This window comes from Xiphophorus maculatus, chromosome 22 (assembly GCF_002775205.1).
Source record: "Xiphophorus maculatus strain JP 163 A chromosome 22, X_maculatus-5.0-male, whole genome shotgun sequence".
Lineage (NCBI taxonomy): Eukaryota > Metazoa > Chordata > Actinopteri > Cyprinodontiformes > Poeciliidae > Xiphophorus > Xiphophorus maculatus.
In genome coordinates, this window is record NC_036464.1 from 28,154,263 (window position 1) to 28,178,707 (window position 24,445).

General features: G+C 38.3%; 1 protein-coding gene across 5 annotated transcripts in view; it reads right to left on the reverse strand.

The window, feature by feature from the left end:
• Positions 1-24,445, reverse strand: part of LOC102221619 (attractin-like protein 1) — a 361,245-nt gene that overhangs the window by 67,830 nt on the left and 268,970 nt on the right. For 2 of the 5 annotated variants that reach the window (XR_002752045.1, XR_002752046.1), the window contains exon 28: positions 19,124-19,230. The exons of the other annotated variants lie outside the window; for them this stretch is intronic. The gene's annotated coding sequence lies outside the window, so the exon portion shown is untranslated. The remainder of the gene's footprint in view (positions 1-19,123; positions 19,231-24,445) is intronic. 5 annotated transcript variants of the gene reach the window in all.

Below are 24,445 nucleotides of genomic sequence, written 5' to 3' on the forward strand. Positions count from 1 at the left end.
TGTACAAACACAGATTTTGACTTTTGCTCATAAAGTTGGAAACGGTTGATCTATAGGAAGTTAACATTTATGATAAAAAGAGCATAAAAATGACAAAATGCAAGAAAACTAGAGAGTAAGACAATGATAAAAATGGAGAAAAAAAAGTATCAAGGAAACAAAGTTGAAGGGTCATAAAAAGAGAAAGGAAATAAGCCATTTCTAAATGTCAAGAGCTTCCACACTGTGTTAGCCCTCCCTAAACAAAGGCACCTTTCTTACTTCTCTGTCCTCTCTTGTTTCTGAAAAAGGGCTGACATTAACTAGCTGTCAGGTGTTGTGGGAGCGAGCCGCCGGCTGCTGGCGTGCTGGTGTCAGGCTCTTTAAGCATGAATGAATACTACACCTGTAGTTACAGCGGCACAGAGGCAGCAGCTCGCTCTGTTAGCATGCTGCCGCGCTGGCTAATGTGATGTCTTCTCTTGTTAGTTGTCAGCGCTTTGCTAGCTCTCCTCAGGTGACAGTTTGTGCTTGGTAGCATTGCTGTTAGCTCTCTGCTGATGTCAACTTGAATCAGTGAGAAGTGAGAAGGTGTGGGTGGGATGTACTGCGAGCTTCAGTGTTGGGGAATATATCCTCTCTAAACTGTTGTAGATAAGTGGTAAACATTATTGTTAGCAGCATTTTTAGAATATATGTTTAAATGACAGAAGAGAAAATAATGATTGATGAGCTGCAATATTTCAGATTATTTTTCACTTTACTGGAAGCCAAAATGTCGGTGGGACGCCTTCTGTTCTGGTTTGGTTCCAGTTCATTTCATCGAACCGGAACCAAACCAGGAGAGTTCAGAATTTTAGTTGAACAATATGGATATGGATAACAATATGGATAGCAAGGCATAGAAAACATTGTTGTCTGGGCACTTTTCCACATACACAAGCACAACTACAATATTCTAAACACAATAGTCTTGCTTGCAGAGGGGGCCAAATAGTTGACCAAGGTGGACTTGCCAAGAAGTGGTGAATGACAGGAGCTTGAGAACAAAACAACATGATGTTTGTTGGCTCATCGGCCTCACCATTCTGGGTTATCTGCTTTTCACTTATCTTTACCCAGGTTGCCATTTGTCTCCTCCACTGAGGTATATTCTTTGCTCTTATCCTCCTAATATCAATACTCCCCTCTTAGTTTATGGGAAAAAGCTTGTCCTTGTCTTGGTTAAGAAGACCACTTGCATGTGCTTGTCCTCTTGAATCGGTTGGGTGTTGTAAAATGCCTTTTGATGAGTCCTTGAGTGGGAACAAGGACAAGACAGTAACCATCTTCTGTGTCTGGCAGTCAGGCTGTAAATCAGCCATAAAATGCCTAATTAACTGTGCAGTGCTGTAAACAAGCACCAACGCACTGGCCTCTATCAGCTGAAAAGAAAAAAAGAGAAGAAGACTGGCAGGTGTGCATTTGCACATTTCGTTTTCTGTACGGATTCAAGGTAAGTACCTAGAATTCAGACTAAATCACAAAAAGACACAAAGTTACTATTTAAAGTGAGAATTTCTTCATGCCTGCACTTCAATGCGCTTGTTTAACTGGCCTCAAGGGGAGGCATGACATCCGAATGCACATTCAGCCGTCCTTCCATCCTCCTGACCGTGTCGGCCGGACAGACTGATGCGTAAACAGCCCGGAGCTGCAACAATGAAGCCAATCACATGGCGAATTACATTTCACAGAGCGCCGCATAACCAAAAGCAGCACCTGTGAGCTCAAATTGCCGGTCCTCTTAGATGGATTGGAAATGCCGGTGTAATGTGCTGTTTGCTGATTTCAGAAGCAGGCTTGTGCAAATGACGAGCTTAAAAACACCCCGAGTGGCTCGCTGCTACTACAGCTGCAATTAAACACCACCTCAGCTCTGCTAGGGCACAACGGCGGAAAACAAACACACATTCATGAGTAGGTAGATGAGGCAATAATGAAGTTGCGTGCATTCTATATCCCACAGCAACAAATTGCTGTAAACTCACGCATAAAACCAGTGGGCTCTGTTGGTTGTATTTGGGTTTATATCTAAAAATGATTTTAGTCACAAAGTGACAAAATGTATGCATGCTCTCAGACCTCCCAGAAGTATTTCACACGTAACTATGTATTTTATACGTCGTTTGTCTTCTCGTTTTATTTTGTCAACATTGTTTTGTCAACATTGTGGATGATTATAGTTTATAAAATGATTTTTTTTTATAGATTTACCAATAAGTTTACCTATCATGAAAGGCACTAAGAGTGATACAAGTACTGAAAGTCTGATTCAAAATATATCATGATTGATTCTTTTGTTTTGCATTGACATCAGTTTTTTCAAGCTAAGTTGTGCTTTTTTCCCCTTAACTTTTCAGCAACAACACTGAAATTCAGCACATTAAAAAAAAACTTTCTTTATTTAACTCAACGGGAAATTAAACGTTGTACTAACTCATGTCATCCAAGTCATTGTGGCTGCTGTGGCCAGGGCCTGGATAACACCATAAGTTGTTAACTAACTGCTAATCCACATCATTTGCTTTTGTTGCTCCTCTTTAAATCTCTGCTAGGACATAATTAGAAAGCTGGGAGAGAGATGCTGGAGTAGGGGATCCTTGCGCTTTATGATCAATGTGTTGAACAGCATCAACTCTGTTGTCACTTGCCAAACTTTAACTCCACTGAACAATTCCAACTTTGATTAAAAAAGAAGGAATTACACAAACATCCTTTTCTGCTAAAACGGAACAATTTTTTAAAAAGTTTATGACCTTAACATAGCAAATCAAATGAAAATGCACAAAAAACAAACTTTGAAAACAATCTGTGAAACTAGTGACATATTCACTAATACTGTACATCACTGCTCAAACACATTTAACTCAATGATTCCCTTTCTAGGTGCAATGCAAAAATCTCAGCCCGTGTTTCTCCAGTCTATCTGTAACCTGACAAGATGGTTTAATCAATTCCCAGGAGGGCAACTTGTTTGGTCTGATTGATGTTTTAATCAGAGGCACAAGAGAAACCATCCCTTCCAGACAAGGCACTATAACTCTTGCCAACCAGGTTTTATTAGTTCCAAACTATTCTTCACAGGAATGGTTAAAGTTAACAAAAATACTTTGATGAGCACCAGCACAAGGTATGATCTAGTTGCAAGGTTCTTCATAAATAATTTTTGCTGTTATATGGAACAACTATGTTAAAATCTTCAGAGTGAATATTTCTATCTTCTCAGATTGGTTATGAGAGAAAAGGTTAAAGTTTGGTTCCTCAGCAATGAGTGAAAACGTAGAGAAAAGGATGAGAAGAGTGGCAGTACATTTTACAGTTATGATTTATTCCATTATGTGACACTATATTCATGAGCGTGGCTTTAACCAGCTCTGCCCAGTCTGCCCAGACCAGATTCTTCTCCATTTGCAGAAGTTGTTGTTGATTACTTCTTTATTGTAACAATGCTTGTAAAGCCTCTATTTCCCCTTGGATGGGCCCATATTTACAGGGAAAATGTATTTCAGCAGAGTATATGGGTTACACCCAGATAGAACAAACAGAATCTTCTGAACCTTTTAATGTTACAGAAATTCAAATTCTAATAAATCCAGAAAAAAAAGAAGATTTAACAGTCAATTATTGTTCTTAAAGAGAAATCGGACCTTTAAGGTGGTGATTGGAAAATTGGCAACAAAATCTCTGGCAGCTATACCTGAAAGGTGAAATCTTCATTCTGTTTTCTCTGATCAGCAGGAGCTCTGACTTTGTCTCGTTTCAGAACAGGAATTAAAGTTCAGTCAAATCACACAGTAGTTTACAATAAACATTTAGAAAATATCAGCTCTGAAAACTGAACATTATGCCAGAACTGACTGAAGGCCTTCTGTTTTCTTTCAGATTTCTTAGTGAAATGAATTTTTTTTTTTTATTTAGACCCCAGCTGAATTTTATCAAATACTACATCGATCAATGACAAAAAAATTTTTGTCTATATGAATTTAGAAAGAACAGAGTCAGAGAAACACTGCTTCTCTCTCTAAAAAAGGTTGAATTGGTCATGAGAGCAAAAACCACCCTCACATTCATAACCCAAATATACATGGAGACGCTGAAGCATCCCAAAAAGATTATAGATGTACCAAGAGACACACACTCTGAAAGCATTGCTTTGTTGGAACGTCATAAAAGGCATCAAGACAAATAACACATTCATAAAACTCTGATTGATACTGATAAGTATTCAATTATTCCTTGATTGTGTGGCTTTGAAGCTCAGTGTTGTGACTGGAGACATGATTTCCAGCTTTTCCTCTCAGCATAAAGATATTAGCTATTGAAAGAAGAATGAATGCATGCAGACGATATGTCCACAGAGAGGCTGCTGTTCTGATTACTTGATATTACGCAGCTGCTTTTTAGAAAGGATGCACACATGGGTGCTCTTGCAAATTTACATCATAAAAAGTACTTGGCTAAAAAGACAAATATGTGCCGACAAACAGGTGCATGCAAAGACGCACACACTGGGAATCACACTCAAGCACACACACACACACTTCTCTGCCGGTGAAATCTGTATGCCAGGCAAACCAGAACCGGGAGGCGATAACAAATCTCATTTCCGGCATGTTTGCCAAGTTTCCAGACAGCATTTGTCTTCTGGCTGAATGTGGGGAGTGGGATCTGAGTCGAGTAAACAAGGGCACAGATATCCTGTCTGATAGAATTTGCCACTTCATACCAGCTTCCATCAGAGACTGGACAAACACTCACGGACCGTGTTCAGCATCTGCTGCAGTGTTAGAGGTAAGACCAGGCAGAACCGATTCCACTGAAACTTCAGGACTGGGCTTCAAGTCAGACTAAGGCAGCGTAAAGTCCTAGTGAATGTGTAATGAAGGAGTTAACAGTAACATCTGGGTAAGATACCGGTGTTTTCTTACAAATGTGACAAAGATCTTCATTCAGGTCACTTCTATTTCTGTTTCTGTTGTCACACTGTGTAGTTCTAAGCCAAAAAAGACTTAAAACTACATATAGGTCTACATATAGTTCTACTGTGTTCTATCGGTGTAGTTCTACACCAACCATAGAATTATACCGGTGGAGAACTACACCGAACTACACCATTTGTGTTATTTGTGAGAGTGAGATGCATACAGATTACAGAGAGACAGTTATGACATCATCATTTCAAAAAAAGACATGGTTTGGACATTCACATGAATCATAAAAACTGCAGTTTTGAAAATTTTCCACTTTGGAACTCAATTTCAAAATGGATCGTTTCTGGTTTCCCAAGACGCCGCATCCGAAGACAAAAACCTTTTGTGGATACACCTAAAACCTTCTCCATGTGGATGAGGCCTGGGCCTTGGGAACGGTCTTTAGACAGAAAAACAATGGATGCAAACCTTTGTCTATAGTCACTAAGTATGGACAATACTGAAAGAATATGTTCCTAGTAAATAAACTTCCTCCAAAGGGTTGTTTGACTTAGTTCAGAACAGAGGTGCTGGTTCAGAAATCAGAAGCTTCCTATAGAGGAAGACACATTTCAATGGAGCAAACATGAAAGCTACTCTACTAGAGAGAACAGATCTGAAGAATAGCTTATAAAAAACATTTGCGTTCTAGTAATGGCAGGGGGAACAAAGATGGAAGAAGGTTTGTACTGTAGGCTGTTTATGGTAAATTAAGAGGATAAATACTTAAAAATACTTGAAGGACATTACTGCATTATTAGACTGAATCAATTTATCAAAAAAGTGTCTTCCAAACCTTCTCATCTGTAATGCAAGTAATATTATCAGAGGGTCTTTTTTTGTTTGTTTGTTTGTTTTTTATTAAATTTACAATCACATTAATTAAAGTACACCTTCTCTCAATTAGTCTGTGACACAAGAGGAATTGTGGTAAAACTTCTGGATGTACTAACAACAAATATTCCTTACAAGCATGAGCATTGTACATTTTAGAAGTTACCAAGAACAAAGTAGAAGCATCAGACGGTTCTGGCTGGGCCACAGTCCAGGCTTTTTAAATATATCAAAGGACGCCCAGAGACGCTGAGTGACTGGATTTCTGCTGGAGCTGGCTGAAGAGGAGCTGATGCATTCCAAGAAGGTTCTTCAGTCACAGCATCTAATATGTTCTGTTTGGACTTTCTACAATTAGATCTAAAGTTCTGATGATTTGCGAGTGCTTTGGATTCTTTCTTTGTGTCCAAAGTCTCTTTAGAAAGTGGTGCTGAAAAACTTGCTCAGTTTCTGTGACACATTCTGACAAGGCCATAAAATAAATCCCAATTGATTTGCAGAGCTAATTAGAGAAGGCCAGTGAGACAGCGGGAGACAGAAGAGGCTTATAGATCGGACAGCTTGTAGCTGTATGTCTGAACAATACCCACACCAATCAGTTCTATTCACACTTAACTGTCAATTACGGCTGGTGTTTTGACACGAGAAATAACAAAATGGTCATCTAAATTAAGACAGAATAAAAACTATAACACACTGAATAGAAACAAACATAAATAAGGCCAAATTGTGTGAAAAGAAATGTGAAAAATAAAACAAAAACTTTCAAATACATCTTATTATGTTGCAGAAAAGATGGGAAAACCTTTTGGTTCACCAGTCTGAGAAAGCCCAAAATAAATATACTGCATTTCTGATTAGATTAGGCAACAATGTTTCTCATTACTGATGTAATTAAATAGTCAATAGACATTTAGCTAATATAATGTAAGAAATGCTCAAAATGCAATACAATGATGGGCCTTTTAGGAAAAAAACTATGTTTTGTCTCTCACACATTACTAAAGACTCATACACACAAAAATATTAACATTGCACATGTATACTATTAAAATGTCACACGCATACATTTTTTTTTCTCACACGCACACATAAAAGACTAAGATTGCACATATAAACTAATAAAATATTGCACACATACACACAAAGCATGCAGACATACTATTCTGAAAGATAGGTCGAAAATGTATGTGTGTGAACTAACACTAGGCTGATTGAATGAATGAATGAATGAATGAATGAATGAATGAATGAATGAATGAATGAATGAATGAATGGGAATGAGACTTGTATTTTTTTGTGTGAGAGATTCGTAGTTGTCTGTGTGCGAGACACATTTTTTGCCTGTGACAGTTGTCAGGGAAGAGGCGGGGCATAATTTGGAGATCAAATGGCGCATGCGTTGATACCACAGTGAAGTTAGCTTCAAGTTGCATATTAGCGCTCCATGGTGTAAGCAGCGTTTAGCTCAAGGTTGATCTGATTTATGAATATTAAGTCGTTCTCTACCGCTCAGTCCTCAAGCGCTTGGAGGTTCACTTAGGGCTCTAATGCCGCTTACGCCGTGGAGCGAAAATATAAAACTAGAAGCTAACCTCACTGTAGTATCAACGCATGCGTCATCTGATCTCCAAATTATGCCCCGCCTCTTCCCTGACAACTGTCACACAGACAAAAAATGTGTCTCGCACACAGACAACTACAAACTCTCACAAAAAAGTACAAGTCTCATCCTCATTCATTCATTCAGCCTAGTATTAGTTCACAAACATACATTTTCAACCTATCATTCAGAGTAGTATGTCTGTATGCTTTGCGTGTATGTGTTATTTTAGTAGTGTATATGTGCAATTTTAGTCTTGTGTGTGCGAGAGAGAAAAATAATGCATGCGCGTGCAATATTTTATTGCACGCGCATGCAATATGCGCAATTTTAGTATTTTGTGTGTGTGAAAGAAAAATTGTACGCATGTGTGACATTTTAATAGTGTATGAGTCTTTAGTAATGTGTGAGAGACAAAACATACAGTAGTTTTTGTCCTAAACAGCCCCTCATACTATGCTGTCAGGCGCAATTACACATCACCAATGTTATTCGTTGTTTACTCAGTTTAACTGCAATCAATGTGTTTACAACTAGGTTCAGAATTACTTTTGTGAGATACTGCATGCTAATGACAACTACCTCAAACAACACCCCAAGACAACCACTGGCCACCTTTTGGCCAGTCTCCACCGTGGGCTGGGAAAGGCGACGAATTGGCCAGGCACGTCTCCGGAACTAAAGCCTCAAACTTCGGTTTGAGCATTGCCTTCGGGCTGAGGAACAAAAGGTCTCTTACATCCCTGTCATGGAGAAATGGAAGAGTGGCAGTGGCAACCTGTGAAGCTCTAGTGAACTCCAAGAGAGTTAAGACAACGTAGGAAAACTGTGTTGGCCACAAAAAACATTGAGACAAACTGGAGTTTTTTATGTAGGGTGTACTCACCTTCATTACCAGCAGTTTAGACATTGACTGTGTGTCGATTTATTTTGAGGGAACAGCAAATTTACATTGTCATACAAATTGACTGCTACTAAGTAGTCAGGCTCCTAAGCTAATACCATTGACTGTCAAAGAGCATATCTTCAGTTGTGTCTCATGAAAAGATATATTTCACTTTTGAGAGATGGTATGGACCTGGTGTCTCTGCATTTTAGGGCTACACATCAATGAAGAGCTTCATTTAAGTTAAGAGGTTTTCAACCAAAACATGTGGGACCCTTGTAAGAATGGTGGAAAATTTTCCTAACATTAAAACCATCATCTGTGCTCACATGTGCCTGCCTGTTTTCAGAATCAAGGATACAGAACATTGTTTGGATCTGTAGGCTGATTGACGTGAACTGAACTACCTGTATCTGTGACTCCATCAGATCACAGAAAAGCTCAAATGGTAATCCAATCCATCACACAGGACAAATCAGTACCTGAGAATAAACACAAAAATTCAAAACACGAATGAGCTGCAAATTCTTGAGTTTGTTGATGGTTACGGTCACCAGTTAGCATAGTTCCGCTACTGAGGTTTTCATATATTTCTTTCTTCCTGACATAATTTCTCATATTTTCATTTACAACTTCACTTTTAATGCTTTCCTCATCAGTTTAACAGTACAATATGAACTGAAGGTTCTGATCAATGATAGTGAGTTTTTTAATGCAGTCTGCTTTTGCTGTTTTTGTGCAGAAACCTGTGAAAGCAGTGTCATCCAATGAGTTCACAGCTTTAGCAGACAAGCAGATGAAGCAAACTGAACTTTTATATTTATGATCCACTTTTTCTAAAAATATTGAAGGAAATATGGCCATCACCTTACATTTAAATATGGTTGTGATGTCTTTAATGAACAGTTCCATCAGCTCACGTTTTAATGGAATCGAGAATTGATAAAAAAAAAAAAACAACCTCGTAGTGTTTTGAAATAGCCCTCAATTAGACATGTAGAATGAATCACTTAAAGACTCTTTATTTCTGACATCTAAAATAAAAAAATTAAGTAAATGAGAAATTTGTGGAAATTCTGCTGAAAACAGCAAACAGAACTGGAAAGGATTAACAAGGTTAATGAGTCAACAAAAGCCGGGCTCAATATGTCACAGAAAAACAATAAATCTGCTGATTGGAGAACAACATCATAACTTCTATATTATCTAAACTTTATTGCATTAGAAAAAGATAATTGAACAAGAACTATTTGAAAAAATTTATAAATTCACTTTTAACCGCTTTAAAATCAACTAGTTCCTTTTCAGGTACAGTAAAAAAGCAAAGTTTGAAAAAAAGGCCCAACAGATTCTGGGCAATAAGAGTGAAAGGACATTAAAGGTGGATTTCTGTAAATCTCAGAGATCTGTGTTTCTTGGGAGCACTAACACAAACTGAACCAGTTGCCTCTCAGATGTTAACTCCTTCAACATAACCTCAGTTTAATGGCAACCCACTCTGCAAAATCAGCAGCTGTCGACAGAACGAGGTGAACACAAAGACAAAGACACAAAGACAAAGACTTAAAAGGGGAAAACAAAGAATGCTTTCAGAGCTCATCTAATGCACCATATCACATTAACCATCATCACTGTCCAGACCAGACAGCAGTCATCCATCCATCTCCAGGAGCCAGAATATATCCAGCGCAACAGAAAGAAGGAATCTCTGGGTGTGAGTGTTCCTGACCTCAGCTCCTCTGTTTCTTTCTTCACATAATTTGCAGCTGGAGCTAATCCGGAGCACCCCCCACACAGCAAACTCTGCAGTAACACATGCAAGTTTTCCAATTCTAAAGCATGCCAGTGTTTGACATGCTTAATATGTTCTGCTGGTTCCCATACATATCTTTACACTCAAACTCTGGAACCAATAGAGTTAAAGAGCAATAATTCTTATCAGCTGGACTATGGAATAATTATTTTCTAAACATCATCAGATACAAACCAGCTAGAAAGTGAGCTGCTCCTTTCAGTCCTCAGAAACTGGAATCCAGCCGTTAACATGTTGACGTTTCAGTAACCAGCAACTGGAGAACAACATTTCAAAACTTTTAAAGAGACAGTATAATGTGTTTCTAGGCACATAGTGCCATTTTATAGCACAATCAAGTAACTATGCTACCTTCAGTGGCTATAACAAATTTCTACATATATCAAAAATGACTTAAAATAAAATTGACTTCCCAATTTAATGCCTTGAAATTGGGCCTCTGTCTCTTTAAAAACTCCTGCTCTTTCTGAAGCTCCTCCTTCAGGAAGTCATTCCAGCATCACTTCTCTTTAAGGTCTTTACCAGCATTACAATGTGAAGTAGCTTCTATAATGAGCTCAGCTGTTCCACCAGGTGTTTGCTATTTGTTGCTGGCTAGTCTGAAGGACCTGGGGAATGGGGGGGATAGAAGCTTGGAAACTGCAGCTCCAAGGAGGAGCTTGTTTCTTGTCCACCCAGGCATTTTTCACAGCTGAATGGTTGTCATGGAGACTAAATAAATTCTCAAACATGCATGAAAGAATCAAGGCAATACTCCAGGTATGTATTTAATGAGGTAATAACATGATGTAAAGTTAAAAAAAGTGGATTTAACATAATACTGTCCCTTTAAGAAAAAAGTATGTTTTCAATTTGTCCTAAATATGAAAATACAGAATTTATTTAGAAGCATCCTATTTAATACACTTATGTATTACAAGAGACCGAAGATAATTTATTAATTTATTCTCAGTTTAATATTCTGCCGTTCATCTATGTGTGAATTTTCTTGGTGGAACCTAACTCATAAATAACCTAATTATTTGTGGAAGACGTTCCTATTTGCATATTTTTTCATAGTACATATCTAAAATATGCCAAAGAAAATGCAGCTTGGGAAGCTGAGATACCCAGACATAATGTGACTTGACATATTGGTGGCTGTCGTTTCCAAGGTAGCTAATCCAAGAGCGCCTTTGGCTTATTGGCTAAACTCCCAAGAGTAACGCTAAGGAAGACCTTGGATGTTCAGCTTCTGCAGTACTGTCAAGTAAATTTCTATTAAACAACACAAGCCACGTAGCAGATGCTAATGCTAAAGCGCTAAGGAGCTAATTCTGATTCAAATTATATCTGCCCTTGAAAGGCTACAATTTTCAATTCCAATTTTGAGCACCAATTTCATTTTGACATAATTATTTACATATTCTATAATGCCATTAGATATTGTATTTATGTTTCTGTCATGTTCTATACTGTCTGCATTTTATTTGTAACAGAATTTTTTTTTACCCCTCCAGTGGGTCTTTTTTGTGGGCTCTAGTGTCCCTTATATGACAGTAGGCTGACAGGAAACGGGGAAGGAGAGGGGGGAAGACATGCGACAAATGTCGTCGGGTCCGGGAGTCGAACCCGCGACGACGACTCAAGGCCTCCAAATACGGGTCGCGCTAACCACTACGCCACCACGGCACGCCCATAACTGAATATTTTTAAATAAAGTTATTGGGGGAAAAGAGAGAGAACACGAGGAAAGTGTTCTCTCTTTCCTCGTGGTAAGACTCTGCCATGGTAAGAGTCTTACCATGGCAGATTCTTACCACTCTGCCATGGTAAGAGTCTTCACCCACTTCAAAATAAGAGTGTAAATATAAACAATCAATAACAAAAACTTCAAAACAAAACTTCATTCAGAAGAAAGACCAAACAGCCAAATAAATTAGTGCTTTAGAGTTTATAAAGAAAAAATAACTTATGGGGAGATAAGTGTGTTAAATGTTCGCTAAGTTATCAAAAGAACTAAGCAAAATAAAAAATAGCTCACCAAACAGAGGATTAGTGGACATGTGCCCATGACTGCTGATTTCTTTTTAATTATTTTGGTATTAAGCCAATAATTTCATAATGATGGTTTATTTCAAAGAGTAAATGTTGGGTCTCACTTCATCCCCAAGAGTCTTTGACTTTTCGTACAGATCCTTAAAATAGGACTTCTGTCACACTATACATCAATTAAAACAGAAAAATCTACCTTTTTTGATGATTCTTCAAAAAATCATCAAAAAAGCAAAAAGAATAATTTTGCTTGGCAGCCAGTTAAAGTCTTGGGCATCCGTACGCCAAGAAACTAAGGATAAATTTACTGCTTTACACACACATCTTCTGTGTGAGATCCCAGGCTCTTGTGTGTCTGCTTGTAGTAAAAGCTGCAGGTGGTTCTTGTTATCGCCTTGACAGTTTGATTTAGAGGATTTCAACAGGCACACATCCTTTGACCGCATCGCTCGCTCTCTCTCAAAATGGTCCACAGTGGGCAGACAGTCCACAGGCCTGTAAACCTGCCAGTCCTTTAACCACACAAATTATGCAAACAGTAACTGCAGTGCACTGCTGTTTGTCTTCTTACACACACGCATGGTCCTTTGGTTTCCTTGGGAACAGTCCATTAGCCCATTTAGCCGTGTGTCCTATTAGCATCAACCTCCCATCTGTCTACCCGGCCTCAAAGGAGCAGCACTGTGTGTGTTTGTGTGTCTATGCTGAATGTTTGGTGTATGTGTGAGTTTCTGATCACTGCCCTCCCTTTATTTTTACAAACTAATCAAATATCAGATTACTTTCCATCAATTCCCACCTGGACCAGCGACACTGCACACAATCATTATCCCTGACCTCTCTGGTTGGCTGCCTGCCACCTGTCCTATCCACCAATTAAACTCCACAGCTGATGAGCCAGCTGACTGCCACTTCCTGCCCTGTGACCAATTAGATCGGATGGAGGAGGGGACCCTGGTGAGGGTAGGCTGAATGAGTCTGTCGACCTTTAAGGTCAAGGAAAGCAAAACTAATTGCTTGTTAATGGGGTAACAATCCCACAGGCAAACCTTCCTTAATGGGATCATTCCATCTTTCACAACAGGATCATTTCAGGAAATGTTTCATCTTTCTGGACCTAATTCACTGTCCAATCTGATTTATTCAAACCCCAACAAACACAAAGTCATTACTCTGAAGAGAAGTAAAAATGTTAAAGCTAAAGGACCAATGGAAATGATGCAATAGTTCATGACTCATTTGCCTCTATGATTTTTAGTGGCACATCTTTAAGTTTACCACTGAAATAACAGAGATGGCAGACATAGCAAACATTACACACATTTTTTTTCCATGGACTAAAGCTGAGGCGTAGTCCAAACATAGCCAAATATCTAGGAAAACAAATATCGTTTTTTGTGTTTTGGTCTTTCATCCACACGAGAACTCAACATAATGCCCAGTGAAGATTAGAAATAATAAATAATTTTTCTTTTAGTTGGACTGTTTCATATGACTAAGCGCAATTGTTTATAAAAACTCTAACCAAAGAGGAGATTTGAGAAAACTCCATATTTGTGCTTGTGTGTGGACATGGAAAAACAGAGATTTAGGGTCCCATACATTACAGTCTGAGACAAATAATGCACCAATTTATACAAATAATAACTTTGATATGATTCCCAGTCAACATCATCTTGTGTTTTAATATCTTCATATCCTAATATACTATTTAAAAGCAGCTGAATTCAACTTATTGAGGAATATTAGATATGTCTTCTTTATAAATCTCAGGTGATTTCAATAAATGAATCACTTTTTGAAAAAGCATTAATCAATATTTCAGCTTATCACTTGTACATTTTTTTTAAGTAATTGAAGTTATGTCCAGTTAATGATTCTGATATACACTTCAGATAAAAACTTTAGGAAAGAAACACAAACCAGATTTGTAAAACCGCCTTTGTGTGTCCGTTCTACGAAATTTGTAGGTAAAGTTGCAGATGTCAGCACTACTCAACACAAGGTCCCATCTCATTCAAAATGGCCTCAGGTTGCCAGAACACACAACTCATCAACTGAGTGTGTGTGTGTAGGCAGGGGTGTGTATGTGTGTGTCCAAACTGTCACTTTATTTGTTCATGTCGAACGAGTCAGCAAGTTTCCCTGGCCTGGCTTTGGGCCTCATCCTCAGATCCTATAACAAGGAGCCGGTCAATCAATCTCTAATCAATAGCTATTTGGAAAGGGGCGTGTGTGCGCGTGTGGGGGTGTGTGTGTGTGTCAGGCTGACTAATTCAGACATAGAGACATGCAGTGCCCAGGCTCCCAGGCTGCGTTCAGTGCCAGAGGAGGAAATGAGCAGCAGCAGCAGTGTGTAGCGCTGAGCTCTGCCGTCCAGAGGGGAACGCTGGCGAACGCTGAGGAGTCGATAACGTCGGTCTGAGCAAATATTCAGAAAGAGGATGGAGAGGCCCATAGCATGAACACACTAAGAGTTGAGGGAGGAGAAGGCCGGGCTTTGGCCAATAAACAAGCCAGCACAGCACTACTGGAGATTGCTGTAGAGCTTAAGTATACAGAATAGACACATTAGAGAGTCCATTCCCTTGGAGCAACACAAGGAGAGCTGATCCTGCATCTGTGAGGAAAGACTGGACAGACGAGTTGATGTGGGAACTTATAGAAAACAGGATGTGTTTGTGATAAATTGACTCCATTTATTTATTCTCATTAGTTATGGTATTATGTTTCTGTATTTGTCTACACATTTAGAATTCTAAAACACTATTTCTATGTATTGAAATGATAAAAAAAGGGTTTATTTTTCAATGTCAAAACATTTTGGCCAACAATATAAATAAGATATTCATTAAATGTTATGGAAAGCTGTTCAAGGGAATTTATTTTTCCTTTTACTTTTAGTTTATTTGGCTGTAATTACAAACTACTGAATGTGTGTCTGATACACATTCTGTATTTATCATGTTTGCAATGTTTGTAAACCATTAAAAAAAAAATATGTCCACACAACAGGATGCATATCCACAGAAAGTGATGGAGTAGGTCAGCCAGGCCCATCAGTGGCGCTGTAAAACTGCCACAAGACGACATAAAAACACCTAAACCTTTCTGCCTTGGGTCAGCTAAGATGACTAATATTATTTATTTTTTCTAAATGGCAGAAAATTGAGAGAGAAGTTTATAGAAAAAAAGTTTATGGAGATGTTTATGGAAAAACCTGTGGTTGTGTCAGGTTTGTATGCAGTAAGTCACGTAAATTAAGTTAATTAGAGCCACAGCTCTGGATGTATTATATGTTTAATGTTACATGCTTCCTCATGTAACAATATGGAAAAATCTGAGGATTCCCTCATGAAAACACTGGAGCTCCAAAATTCCTCCTGATCATTTTCCAAATGTTTTGACCCAAGTTCCACAGTTGAAACAACAATCTTACCACATACTTAATAAATGTATGCAAACCTCTGAGTTACAAGATAATATTGAAAGTATTACTTTCCATTTTGTTTATTTGCAAACACCTTGCTTTACTGCTCAAAAGGTCATTCTAGGGGCTAGCATTGCATATTAGCCATGTCTTTAAGTGCTATTGGATATACAGTGAACTCTCATTTTTCGCGGGGGGTTGCGTTCCGATAAGAACCCGTGATAGGTGAAATCTAGTAGTTACCTTTATTTTTTACAATTATTATACAGCATAATTAAATACTCTACATTGAAACCAAAGAACAAAACCTGTTTTCAGGCCCAAGCATTTTTTTAAACAAATATAATGTTTTCTTACAAATAACTACAGTAAAATAATCATTTTAATCATCAATACGACAATCATCATCAATAGGACAAATTGTAACTCGCGTATTTCACTGTTCCTCTCACTGTGACGCTGCGGCCTGACTCCGCTCTCTAGTGGCTTTATCTTCTGAAGCCTGTGGTGCAGGTGTGTTTTTTCTAGAGAAGAACATACAGTAGTTATCGGTAGTTGTTGTCGAACTTTTTTCTTCTGGGCAAACATTTACCAAAATTTGCCAAGCTACATTACGTATATTTAAATACCGTAACGTTATTGGCACACAGGTAGAGAAAAAGCGCGGAGACTTTTAGCCAATCAGGACGCAGAATACAATGCACTGTGAAAAGAAAATTGCACAAAACAATCCGTGAAGCAGCGAGGCCATGAAAGGTGAACCATGTTATAGCGAGGGTTCACTGTAACATGTTAATTATTTACTTGCCTCTAGCAAATAAAAAAAACATTAAAAAATAATAAAATAAACAGAACACATTTAAATTATATTCAAAAAAGAGAATCTAGATATAGAATCAGTCTATGTTTATGTTTCTATATCCATGTAAGTTAGCTTTATGTATTTCCTTTATGCTCAGCTCAACTAACTCTTTTCTATTGTGTGCGTGTTTGTTTGTAATACCTTGGGGACCAAGGAAACACTATTTTGGGGCCAGGGGTTAGAATTAGGACTACGGTTGAGTGAATTGAGTTCACTCAAGAAGAACTAGGGTTAGGTACATAATGGTTAAGGTTAGGATAAGGGTAAGGTTTAGGCTGTAGAAATGAATGGATGTCAATGGAAAGTCCCTACAAAGGAAGCCATGTAAACATGTGTGTGTGTACAGCCATGACCGACGTGTAATTTGTTATTATTTGCTGCCCTGCAGCTTTCAGTAGCGGCTAATTATCTGCTTAGATCCATATCTTTTGTGCCTCAGGAGTGCAACAATTGGCAAAACCCATCGATTCGCTTCGCTTACTGAAACAATGGACGATGAATTAATCTGAGATGGAATAGATTCCCAACCTGGCTGGCACAGTTAAGTCCTAAAACAGGATTTCTATGATTTATTTCCGTGACTCAAACCCAGATTCGTCGTCGGAAATGTTATCCAAGGTCTCGGCGTTTCTTAAGCGTTATGCTTGAGAACATGAACTGAGTTGAAACTGGGTCTACGTCATCATCACTTTCTTTATTAGTGAGAAAACAGGGTAAGAAAAATCACTTTTAAAAGTGGTGGGACAAAGCAATTATCCCTGTGGTGCCTGCTGTGACTGTCTGTTGTCCTTGAAAGCCTTCCATCTAAAAGATAAAAGTGATTTGTAAAACTTTCTACAACACAAACAGTTTAAAAGAAGTTTTATTTGGACCGTTTTGATCAAGCCCTCTGCCTGAAAATCAAGGGCCCATGTCCACATTGTAAATATTCATGGTTTCACCATTAAAGTGTTCAACAAAAGTAAAACTCTTTTGGAACTATGACAACATTATCTTTACAACACAAATTCAAGTTTAACCACCGTTTTATAATAAACTTATCCCCTGGCCGTTAACCAGGTTTAACAATGCTTTCACAGCATGAGCAGCAAACCCCGGCCCTCCGTATCAAAGTGCGAGCTTGTTAAGAGTCTTAAACATAAAGAGGTCATCAGTGAAATCAAGGAAGGCAGAAATGTGCTGGAAGTCAACTGGAGCCACAGTAGTTTGGTGGCATGAGAGCAGTGATGCGATTAATCTGTTTCATTGTGTTTATGATGAAATCATATCTTCATACTTAATAAAAGATTTCCCCCAGAAAACTTGCTAAGTTGAGAGTGCTAGGGCATTTCAGCAGTGGCTCACAAAAGGCAATATTTATTGTATTAAGTTTTCTTAACTTTACCTGAATCCTAACATTTTGCTTAGTAATACCTGTGCTTGGTGCAGTATTATGAGTTGCTGGCTGTGACCGCAACTGTTGGACCATTTAATAAAGATCCAGTCAATTACTGGGTTTGCAAATTAGCTTGTGGCTAAAAAATCTAAGTAGGAAATAATAGTTTCTCTGTTTTTAATGTGAGACAATGTTTAATTTGTAGTCCCTGATTAATTAAATTTGAATAAATTTGAATTGAATTTGAATTAAAATCCATGCTGGCTCAGCACGCAACGGAACCTGTTGACGGCTCAGTTGCGTCAGCAGGTGACAGACATCCTATGAGTTCCTGGACAGACCATAAGTTCGACATTGTGCTTTCAAAGTCAATCCAAAGATATTCTTTAGCCCATTTTTGCTATCACGGTTACTGGTGTATTAAAAAACACTTAAAATGAATAAACAAAACACTTAGCCTGGTGGGTTGAAAGTATAGCCTGTCGGGCTAATAATACACTGGCCTGTTCATAGAAAGGAAAAGAATGTCTGATCAGTGTAATATCAGTTTTATCAGCTAAAACTAAATTAGTTAATAAGCAACAATATTAGGCTTACAATAGGCATAGTTTACAAATACACTTATAAATATAATGCCCTGTTCGGTTGGTCTTGTGACTCAGTGGTGTAAGAAGATGTGTTATGTCCTATAATTTATGTCCCAGCATCGCCTTTCTATACATCTGATATAACACACAGTTAAATATATATGTCTATATATCTATCTTTACACACAGATAGATATATAGTTATATATAGTTAATTCATGAATAAACTGAATTTAATTAAAGTCTCAACTTGAAGTTCAGACAATAACAACTTGCTAAATAAATAATGTATTTCTTCAATCAAATGAAATTATGTGCGATTCTTGTTTTATGATATGTCAGAGCTTTCAAGTACATTTCTGTCTTCGAATTCGAAGCACTAGTAAATGATCACAACTGACAAGCCAATGTTTCAGCACAACCAATTATATTAAATTTTTTATATTTTTTTGACCTTTCACTGCATATGTTAGAAAAAAAACAGTTTTCCAATAAAGTCACTCTGTGCTAGAGCATACTACCTCTCTACATGAACAATTTGAATAAAAAATGCTAATGCTAAGAAAAAGGCAATAAGTGGACAGGTGCTCTAAGAAAGCTAAATTCAGATTCTTTAAATGCCAGAAAAGGGAGCAGGGAGATAACTCCTGAGAAACGGAGGAAACACAAAAAACATAATTCAGACACAACGACGAGTCAAAGACTTACCATAAGAACCAAGACTTATTCCTCAGGGAAACCACTTCAAAAATGTGTGTGTGCTGAGGCTGGTTATGATTCCAAATGTCAAACTGGGGTGAGAGCTTTTAAAACTGCTGCAAAGAGAGGAGATAAAAGATGTGTGCTGATACGAGACAGTGACACTCAACACGACACACAACTCAGCAGAAAAAAACCCCCAAAACGTTTCATTCAAAAAGGAACAAAATGTAAAACGAGGATTGGGAGACAAGATCAGAAGCTGAGCAGGAGATAGAAACAGGCATGTTGTCTCCAAGCAGAGAGAGACAGGCTGCAAAATGTGTCAAGACAAACTATTGTGTTGGTTCTCTTCAGGACAGATCAGGATGAAGATGCAGTGATGGACAGAGAAATAAATGTTAAAACTAGGGATGCTCTGATCACATTTTTTGCTGCCGATCCCTGCCAATCACCTGGAATGGCTGTTAATTTTTTGCTTTACTTGTATATCATACTATGTTATCTGGCAAAACTGAAAAATTATCTGGCAATAAATGTACCTAATTTAGACATAAAAGACATATTTTAATACATATCTAAAATCCTTTTTTTTTTTAAGTTACATGCTGCAGCTTTAAGCAGATGTTCGGTGTGAGAGTTCACTGTTTGGTGGAGGTTGAGCTGCTCTACGTCTGTAAAATATTACTACCAGTAGCGCATTTTATAATAAACTTTTCCCCTGGCCGTTAACCAGGTTTAACAATGCTTTCACAGCATGAGCAGCAAACCCCGGCCCTCCGTACCAAAATGTGAGCTTGTTAAGAGTTTTAAACATAAAAGGTCATCAGTGAAATCAAGGAAGGCAGAAATGTGCTGAAAGTCAACTGGAGCCACAATAGTTTGGTGGCATGAGAGCAGTGATGTGATTAATCTGTTTCATTGTGTTTATGATGAAATCATATCTTCGTACTTCATAAAAGATTTCCCCCAGAGCAGCCAGTAGGATGTAGCGGCAGTCCAACATTGAGAGCAGAACCAGCGTCTTAAACTGCCAGGTCGAATTTTCAAATTATTTTCGGGTTATTTGTTTAGCTTTCTGACCAATGATGCTAATCCAGGTGAGCTTTGGTAGTTGTGCACTGCTTCACCTGCTACCTGGCCACTCCGGATGTCCTTTTTTTTCCTACAGTGAGCCACGATGTAGCCAAAGTCTGTCAAGTGCTTGTTTTTTAAATACCATATTAGATTCGTTGTGTTGATGCATTTTGACATGCTTCACCCCTGATATAATATTTTGCCGCAACACGCAAATGTCCCCATTCCCTCTCAGAGCGTTAAAGCTCCACACAACAGGATTTGTTGCTGCGCGCTTCCGCAGTGTGAAGGAAAAAGGAGATCAGCTGCACATGCAGGCTGCAAAGAGAAATGTGATCGGTTTTGGTGACAGGCATCAAGAGACAGTGATTGGCGATCACCTATCATACACTTTTTCACGGAAATCGGCCGATTATGATCAGAGGCTGACTGATGGGCACACCTCCAGTTAAAACAAACTGATTCAGGTTTGAGCAGCTTGCTTTACCTTCTTGCTAGCATCTTGCTGTTTTTCCAGGTTTTTCTTATTTCAACAATGAATGCAAATGGATGAAAATATATAAGAAACTATTTAATATTTCAGATTTTGTCTCATTATTTAAACTTTAATGTATCTTTTGGAGTTTTATGTGTTCAACAAACACAAAACTAGCCTGGTAAGAACCAGCCTCTTGTTCTGCCGTTACTTTGTGCTTCACAATTCCGCTCGATTCTCAGCTCCCTTCACCGCTCCATCTGGGTTTTCTCCCATTCATTTGAATTCCATCTGCTAAAATTTCTACCGAATCAATCAGCAAACAGAAGAAGTTAATGTCTTCCAAATATTGAATCATTATTCAATATTTCCTGGAGGCATGGACTCTGTTGAAACTTGAAATTTTACCCAGTCGCTAAGGTTTGTGAATGACGTGTGTAGACAACCATCCTCCATTGTGAAGACAGAAGTCTTGAGCCAACCGAGGCGACTTTTGATGTTAATTCAATGACCAACACAGACGGAACGGCTTTGTTCCTCCGCTGCCATTGGTAACAGGCAGAAAATCAACTTCATCGTTCATGATTTCTCCTTCTGTTCCCTGATTGGCCAGGTAGAAATTTTACCAGAAGGAATTCAAAAGAATGGGAGATCACCCAGCTGGAGCAGTGGAGGGAGATGAAAATTGAGTGGAGGTAGGCAACAGCCAGGCTGACACAAAGCAGTCCATTGTGAAGAACCAGATTGTGAATTGTCTTTTTTTTTTGCTTTGATTTGTTTTTAAAAGATAAATAATGGAAGAAATAAGTATTTTTGTATTCAGCCTAATTTACTTTGACTCCATTTAATAAAATTCAATCTGCTTTAGAAGTCACCTAATTAATAAAAAAATGTTCTGAGCTGTATATATCTGAACTTATTCCCAACATGTAACATGGTAGTGTCAGTATCATGCTCTAGCATGTTTTCCTTCACCAAGGACATGGAAGCTGGTCAAGATCACAATTTAATGAAATCTTCTTCCTGGAAGTCCACAACGCTGATCTCGTTTCACCATGTCGCATAAATCACTGTAGGTTTTTACATATTCAAACTGTCAGAAACCTCAAATGCATATAAATGATTTTATAAATTATTCTGCTTTTGTATTCATAATCTTTATGCTTGCAATTCTAGAGTTTAGATGATGACAGAACTGCAAACTGGCCGTTTGAGACGGGCTTATTAAGGAGGAAAAATTTAACAGAAAAAAAAATCTGTACAGAGGAGAAAAATAAAGCATGCTGCATAGCAACTTTTCAGCTCTTTTGTTCCAAACCATTAATAAACACAGAGCTAATGCTCCTCCATTCATCTTACTCAGAGCCTGACGTTAACTAATATCAAAGCCATTGTGGTAACTCCTCACACCTCCCTGCACGGCGTGAAAAAGAATCCATTTTCAGACATTAAGCAAAGATTTTATTGTCTTTTTTGGCTTTGATGTCAAACATGATGCAAAATAAAATGTTTTCACTGATAGTAATGAATCACTATATATTTCTTAAAAAAATACAAGCAGTGTTTTTTGGTAAACAAGATATTTTAAATGCCTAATTATGTTGTTTCACCAAATGACATTTTAAAGTATTTTAAAAATGATAATGCTCTGATCTTATGTCCAGAAAGTGCTCTAGAGCAGTGGTCCCCAACCACCGGACCGCAGACCGGTACCGGGCCGCGAACCAATTGGTACCAGGCCGCGCAAGAAATAATGAACTACTTCCGGATGTTTTATTTTGAGAATCCTAAACCGGATTTCACCGGTTACGTCTTGTGCATCAAAATTGAGCCAACTTGCAGCAGAATGAGTAACAAAACAACATCGGAGTACTGCGCGCACAAAATCCCCCTCCCCCGTTTTCTGGACACTCAGAGACTCTTTACCTAGAACTCAGCCATTCAGACACTGAGGGTGAAAAGCTGCTGGATTGTAGCCCCAGTCAGAGAGGCCAGGCTGCCACAAACCAGCACTGTTAGCCTTGCTAGAGGTCAGAAAGGCCCATGGAAAGGAGGGTGAAGTGTCTTGCTCAAGGACTCAATCGGGGCTCAATCCTTTGACCTCTTGTGATGTTACATTCTGAACGTTTATGAAAAGGCAAATTTTTTGTGCACCAAAAAACATTAATAAAATGCCTGGATGGTTTGTTTTTAAGTGCTTGGACAGTTTTCAGAAGCAATAGAAACCCAAATGGAAGTACAGAAACATGCAAAATGTGAATTTGGTGTAATATGATGTCAGCTGAGGTGTTTTGGACATCTGATCAGGATGTCATGTATGCAGGTCTTCTAGGTTTTCGCCCACTGGGAGGAGACCCCAGGGAAGACTTAGAACCCACTGGAGGGACCATGTCAGGGCTTGAATCGCAGAGGAAGAGTGATGTCTGGGGTTCCCTGCTAGATGCACAGATACTGTACCATTCTTTATTTTAAAGGAGTTTTTCTCTCTTGCCTTCTGTGTTATATATATATTTAATTCCTCGGTTTTAATTTCTTTGTGATTTTCCAACCACCATCTTCTGCTGGTAACTGTCTTATTTAGATTCAACAGAAATCCTTTTAGAAATGTAAAACTGATAATACAGTTTGATTTGTAATTGACTGAGGACCTGCTGTCCTTCTGTCTGATTGGGCAATTGACTCAGGAAGGAGTCAGTGGTTGGCCCAGGGGGGAGTGGGAACCTCTTGAGAAAAGGCCAAGTATCTCTCCAGAAAGATAAGAGCAGATGTCGGCTCTCCACTTAGCTACAATCACCGTCCTCCATCTGTTTGTGTACTCTGCTCCATTTTCGTTCTCTTTCTCCCAAGAGCGAATCAGCAAACACATAAATCCAGCAAACTTCAGTCCAGTCACTGATGACACGATGCAACATGTTGCCAAAATTGTCAACTCAAAAATCCCCACAGAGCAAAACAAACATAATTTTATTAAAGTCTCATCACACAAAATATATAGTACACATTTGTTGAGTAAATGTTGATAAGTTAGCTTATTATTTGTATTAATTTAAATCTAATACCTTTCAGAACCAGACTGAGGAACTTAGTCTGGTTACGACTTAATGTGTCTTAACCAGTGTGGGTTAAGTCTCAACCCACTTAGTGTGGGTTTAATCTCAAAATCAGAATCAGATTTATTCAAGTTTAGCACAGAAAATGGAATTTGACTTTGTTTCTGCTTTGATCTCAAGAAAGACATATACAAAAAGGCAAGATGTGAAATAAAGGTTTTTTTCTTGAATATATAATGTGTTTTTCTAAAAGAAGACAAGGCTGAAAAAATGCAAATAAGTGTTGACCAAGTCTTGAATATCCATTATTGTTGATTCTCTTCTATTTACGACCATTGTATATCTGACCACCAACAATGTATTACAAATAGCTTGGTTATGGGTTTGTCATTGAATGCCACCAATGTAACGTTTTGTAAACAGATAATGAACGGTAAGGTATAAATAAAAGAAAACTCAGTCAGCTCACCTCAGGTTTTATAAAAACAGGAACGACTGTTTTTATAAAGTCTCAGAAACATCATGGCTATAAATGATGAATCCCACTCATCTCATTTCAGACATGAACATGCCACAAATTCACACACTGTGGTCCCACATACTGTACAGTCTACTGCTTACATCCTATAGTGCTTGAAGGAAATAGCTCAGACAAAGGCCTGGTGGTCAGGGTCACGTCTCTGACTTATGTGGAGACTCAATGAGGCCTAATACAGACACAGCTGAGCA